Source organism: Littorina saxatilis, linkage group LG1 (genome assembly GCF_037325665.1).
Source record: "Littorina saxatilis isolate snail1 linkage group LG1, US_GU_Lsax_2.0, whole genome shotgun sequence".
Lineage (NCBI taxonomy): Eukaryota > Metazoa > Mollusca > Gastropoda > Littorinimorpha > Littorinidae > Littorina > Littorina saxatilis.
In genome coordinates this window covers 25994956-26001440 of record NC_090245.1, presented here as the reverse complement: position 1 = coordinate 26001440, position 6485 = coordinate 25994956, and the positions used below count along the sequence as shown (strand labels likewise).

General features: G+C 40.2%; 2 long non-coding RNA genes across 2 annotated transcripts; both read left to right on the top strand.

Moving 5' to 3' along the window:
* Nucleotides 1-297: 297 nt before the first annotated feature.
* LOC138962490 (uncharacterized) lies at nt 298-2766 on the top strand. Its single transcript, XR_011454538.1, has 4 exons — nt 298-340; nt 1060-1115; nt 2188-2223; nt 2702-2766. It is a non-coding gene; the product is annotated as an uncharacterized lncRNA (long non-coding RNA).
* Nucleotides 2767-4043: 1277 nt separating this feature from the next.
* LOC138962444 (uncharacterized) lies at nt 4044-6142 on the top strand. The gene is made up of 3 exons (XR_011454522.1): nt 4044-4357; nt 5269-5375; nt 6009-6142. It is a non-coding gene; the product is annotated as an uncharacterized lncRNA (long non-coding RNA).
* Nucleotides 6143-6485: the final 343 nt, after the last annotated feature.

Genomic DNA, 6485 nt, shown 5'->3' with positions numbered 1-6485 from the left:
AAAAGTATTTTGGCACCTCGAGCTTGAAAAGTATTTTTACAGAGGTCAGCTCTTCAGCTCTTTTTGAGTTTTTAAAGGAGTCTGGTCTTTATTTTAAGATTTGAATTTTAAAACAACCTACTTTATTTGACATATAGGGTTTTGCTTTGACTTTTTGGTTGCCTTCGGGTGACGTTACGGATTTTATGTATTAGAAGTGTTTTAATCTAAAAATGTGCAATGATTAACTTGTGGGGTCCTGATTTGGCCTATTATGGTCCGCTGGACCCGAAAAGCAACAGCTAACTAACTAACTAACTTTCACTGACGTTTTTCGGGAAGGGCAGATGCCAAGCTACAGGTGAGTAATCAAAAAGTGCCTTTTAACCCAACATGGCTTTTGGGGCTATAAAGCCACCATTAGGAATAAGGAGTATGCCTATGACTATTACGACTTGAGTATAGTAGTTGACCAGTAATTGCTGAAATATTTGCCTTTGTTCTTGTCTTCTTCATTCATGGGCTTAAAACTCCCACGTGTATGGCCGTTTTTACCCCGCCATTCCCGCAGCATACCTCAATTTTTGACATGTATTACAGGATATTTTCCGTGCGCACTTATTTTTGTACACATGAAGGGGAAATGGTAGAAGCATGTTAAGTTGACATGGGAGATTAGAAAAAAAACTCCTTCACGACCTTCCGATTAAGAGGCTGACGTCTGACGAACCTGCCACAGCTCCCGTCTGTTCATTTCTCAATACCTAGACAGGGGTTGTGGGACCTCATGCGTAATTGTTTCACGGAAAAAAAATTGCTGATCTCTAGAGCGCTCATTAATATATTGCTAGCTTCTGGAAGTTCTTGGATCGTTTTACAAAAACATAATGTGGCATATTTTCTGACCATTGATAACAGAAACTTTCATGAGTCACATTTGTGTTACTGGCAGACGGGATGCAGGGCAGTTCAGGGAGCCATTCCTTTTTTTTGTTGTAGGTGGCAAGTATATTGTGTGTTGTTTTTTAATTTACGTTTGCTTTGTTCATCAAAATAAGCATGACATATAATTTGTTGCAGTTCGCCATCATCAGAGACGAGCGCTACGATGACCGGCGAGTTTGACTTTAGTGCTGGTCAGTGAGTTTTTTGGCATTATAGGAAGTAACAATGGTTACATATATTTAAATTTTCTAGGCATGCATTTGTTCTTAAGATCTGATCATAATTGCAATGTATGGTATTGTGAAAAAGCTATGTGGATTAGCTTGTTTCTGTTTGATTTACCTGAGTGATAGCTGACTGTTGATTCCGAACAGTGGTAGTCGTGGTGTGCAAAAATATTGAACTTGGCTCTTTTATGTGTTAAAACTTTACACATATCTAAAGTTAGATAACTCAATATGAATGACAAATAAGGAGGTCCTAGCAGGGCCATTTCTGGGTCTAAAAAGCTGCAAGTTTCCTTTTTGAGTCACTTGAAAAAAAGTGACTCTATGTAATCGGTCAGTGTTAGTCTGTCCGGACGGCCGTCCGGCCGGCCGTCCGTCCGTAGACACCACCTTAACGTTGGACTTTTCTCGGAAACTATCAAAGCGATCGGGCTCATATTTTGTTTAGTCGTGACCTCCAATGACCTCTACACTTTAACGATGGTTTCGTTGACCTTTGACCTTTTTCAAGGTCACAGGTCAGCGTCAAAGGAAAAATTAGACATTTTATATCTTTGACAAAGTTCATCGGATGTGATTGAAACTTTGTAGGATTATTCTTTACATCAAAGTATTTACATCTGTAGCCTTTTACGAACGTTATCAGAAAAACAAGGGAGATAACTAGCCTTTTCTGTTCGGCAACACACAACTTAACGTTGGGCTTTTCTCGGAAACTATAAAAGTGACCGGGCTCAAATTTTATGTGAACGTGACTCATTGTGTTGTGAATAGCAATTTCTTCCTGTCCATCTGATGCCTCATATAATATTCAGAACTGCGAAAGTGACTCGATCGAGCGTTTGCTCTTCTTGTTTGGGATTGGAAGCCAAAGCTTTAAAACTTTGCACATTTTTGGGGTTGGATGACTTCCTTGAAAACTTCAGACTCAAATCCTGGTCAAGAAACGCACCTTTTGTTAGCTTTTTGATTTATTCCTGTTCAATGTTCCTGTTTCGCATACTTTTTCAAATAAGTTTTTTTCTGTATTTATCAGGTGACCCCTATCCTGAGCAACAACCTTCTGCTTCAGGTAAGTGGTAACCATCTTCTTGTGTACCTACACCGACAACACAGTATTGCAATTTAGTTTTTCTGTTTTATTCCTGTTCTCCTCAGTCAATTATTGGGCTTTTTTGCATTTCACTTGTCTCAGAAATCAACATATGAAGATGTAGAGAATGGGATTGTCAGGGTTGCCTTCTTCTGAATAATTTTGTCCTGGGAAAGGACAAAGGAAATGTTAAAAAAACCTATTTGCTCTGCATGTTATACAGTGTTGGTGCATTTTTGGTTGAAATGAAAAAATGGCTGCCGGTATGACCTAACGGTTGCGTTTTGAACTACTGGGGTTTTTTGCTGGCAAAACAAAAACAGTTGTCTGAGTTGGCCTGGTTCCAATGACCAGCCTACCGGGGTTTTTTCACGACTGTTTGCGTACCCGTTTAAAAAATACTATACTAGGGCCATTACTGGTTATATATTTATGGTGGTTTTGTGTGTGTTTTCAGTACCATTGTCGTCGAGTCCAAGGTCTGCCACAGATGTTGCACGACAAAGAGTTCTCACCTCCAGTAGGTAGTTGCTTACCTTGATGCATTCACTATTTTGTTTTAAATTACAATCTTTACTTGTACCTTTTTTTTCGTGGTTGTGAAATTCTTACCAAGAGTACAAACCAGTTTTGTTTGCCACTCTGATTTTCTTCGGGTAAAAAAGCTCTATACTTCCCCCTATTGTTTAGTTTTTGTCATAACAGATGTCACAATGTAAGAGCTAATTTTTCACTGAATATGTTTTGGTATAGGGTAGCTATGAGCATTCTGATGTTTACTTTTACATATTTTGTTACAGTTCCCCAAGTTCAGAGGGATCATCAGAAAATGCTGGTGAGTGTCAGAAACAGACTGTATCATTGTGCAGAAACTCATTGAAACAAGCAAGATTAAAAACGTATGTCGTAAAAAGAGTCGTGCTTGCCGGATCTTTTGACTCCCACAAGTGAGCGTCGTTGGAAAGAGCAGTGTTAGGCCAGCCGTTAGACAAAAAGAGATGTGTCGGAGGTCAGGGTTTCTAGGGTTTGATAATCATAATCGACATGAACTCGCTTCTGGTAAAAAAAACAAAAACCCAGGTGGAAACCTGTGTATCATAGATTGCTTTAAACGACTGATCAGCTCAAAGAAGATCTGTATGATATAACCTAGCTGCAAGCACTGACTATGCTAACTAAATCTTCGGTGAAGTGACCAAGGACATTTGTGTTGTCTTAGTCATTCAATTCAGATGCAAACACATTTTTTTATGGGTGATTGTTCTTGTTATTCTCAAAATTTGGAGGGTTACTGGTGGTGATCAGAGGGGTGTGTGGTTGGGGTAAGTGTGTTTCTAGAATATTCTGAGGATTGATTAACAAAATGAATTGACATATTAGGTCACATGAGGCACAAACTTGGTGCAATTATAGTTGGAAATCAACCTTCTTTTGGACATTATTGTAATGGGGAAGAACAGCAAATATTTTCAATATATGTACAGCGGAACCTATAACGAAGGAGAGTTGTAAAAAGCATTTGTTTTTATTGTTTTCCAGGTTTTCAGAGAAATGTCCTGATGAGGCTCAGCGTGATTGAGGACCAAGTTGAAGCCATATATGGCTTCACTAGATGATTACCCGCTTCGCCGGGTACCGGCTTCGCCGGGAAGAAGTAGAGCCGAATACCAGGCTGCGCCTGGGACCCGGCTTTGCCACACGGAGGAAGGGAGATAATCGCGGCTGAAAACACTGGAGAAGATAAGGAAGAGTTACTGGTAGTGGATCCCGACGACAACAAAAACACACACAAAAAAATCGGTTCAGCGCGCACAGCGCTGCGCGCTGAGAGCACGTGTTGAAATATCTCATCGATGAGGTTGTGTCCGGGGTGTAGCTGAATACGGTGTCCAAATTTGAAAAAGATCCACCGAGAACTTTGGCCGTGCATCGCGAACAGACAGACAGACAGACAGACCGACACTAGTCGTATATATATATATAGATGCAGGCTCAGGCATCTGCCACTTTAATACCAGATGAGGCAGATCCAATGCCAAATCCTGCCAAGTCGATAGAGGACCTTGAACAATTGTGCCACTCCCTGGAAGAGCCACATTTTTACAGAATGATGGTATGTATCTCATGTGCCTAATCTTTTTTCTTTCTTTTTAATTTTTTTTTTTTAAAGATATTAGGTCCAGTGATTTGCCCTGTTTACACCACAAATGTTGGAAGATGCTTGGAATTTGGATGCAATGTTAAACAATCATATTGAGAAAAAAAATTAAACCTGGTGTTTTTTTAAACACATGCTACAGCTGGCTGTGTTGCTTGTCGTACTCAATGAGCTGTCTTGTTGATTTCTACAGAATGAAAGCAGCACAAAAAATGTGTAAAAGAAAATAGTTTTAGCTTGAAGGGAAGGAAAGGAAAGCTGAGCTTCCTTAGCCTTCACTGCGCTCGACTGGTCGTCAGTAAGTAAAAATGCCTTTATTTAAATAAAATTCCTCAAAGACGTGTCCCTAGCTGTATTAAGGTAAGGAAACCCCATGGATTTCGCCCAAAATTTCAATTTTGTGTGTCCGTGCTACACACTAGAATACAAACCGATTTGCACAAAACGTGCACGGTACATACGTGAGCTTGAAGGTGAACATAGGTTATCGGTGGTGTATTTTGAGTGACATAGCATATCATCATCCCACAACACTGTGACGTGAGTGACATAGCATATCATCATCCCACAACACTGTGACGTGTCTCGGATCCTTATCACCTTGTCAAAACTAGCAACTGTTCATGTTTAAGACACGCTCTGTTTTGTTTTGTTTAAAAAAGCAAGCTCAGCAGGGCTACACAGAGCTGACAATAGACATTTAATTAATGATGTGATGTGCGTCGTCCCTCAGTGCACAGATTGAGTGTTCAGTTGGGTATTCTCACATAAAGCTTGATGCAGTGTTCATAGAAATTCAAGGAGAGAATCTCTTCCACAATCTGAATCGGTATGCCAAGTTTCTGAATATGTTATTTCTGTTACAGAAACATGCCAGAGGAACCACCTCACGACAACTCTGGGAGATATTGAGCTGGAGCTCTCGGAGTATCTGAAACATGCTCCAACGCGAGTTGGTGGATCAAAATATCAGGTTTGCAAACATTTGTCTATATGTCCTGCATTTGAGTACAGTGGAACATCACCCCCCACCCCCTCCTCCCCTCCTTTTTGTTGTTGATATCTCTGTAAACAAAATAATTCTGAGACTCCTCCTTGATTTGCTTATGGGGTGGTAAAGAAAACGGGGGGGGGGGGGGGTAAGGAGTTGGTTCAGCTGTGCTAAGGACTGTTCATAATAGCAGTAACAGATGCTATTTGTGTTTGGACAAACATTTGATTATTGTACACAGATCAAAGACAGTTTCCCTTCCTGACTGTTCCAGGTCAAATGATGCAAATACAAATGAAATACCACCAAACTGTTCTGAAACGATAAATTTTTGTTTGAAATACTTCATTTCTTATGGAAGGAATACACACTGGCAGACAGACAGATGATCTGTTGTCTTGTGGCCTAAATCTGACATAACAAGGCTCGAAAGAAAGGACATAATGCTTTATTGCATATATTAAAAAGAAATAGTGTCAACACATAATACAAGGTCAAGACATAATAGGCAGTGGAAAGTTACAAAAAAGTGAACTTAGTTGAAAAGATGTGTATTTCTACTTACGGAGGCTCTGTTGTCACTAATATTTAATGTGCTGTCTTTGCTTTGTTTAGCGACCAGCATCAAAGAGGACCATCGAGGACTGCCTGGGAGAAGAGGACCACTAGGACGAATACAATTTATTAAATAAGCTGCTAAGCTGCGTGCAAATTTAATTCCTCATTCAACGTTGCTTTTTTTGTTATGAAATAAAATTGTTGATCGTATCTTGAGTTTATGGTGTTACATATAATAGTCCTTATGATCTGTGACTGAGTGTGAAAGTTGGTGTGTGTGGAGAAATTTACCAAAACCTACATTCACTCAACGTTGCATTCAGGTCAAAATCAAACCGGCACGTACGGTTGGCCTAGTGGTAAGGCGTCCGCCCCGTGATCGGGAGGTCGTGGGTTCGAACCCCGGCCGGGTCATACCTAAGACTTTAACAAGAAGAGCAAACGCTCGATCGAGTCACTTTCGCAGTTCTGAATATTATATGAGGCATCAGATGGACAGGAAGAAATTGCTATTCACAACACAATGAGTCACGT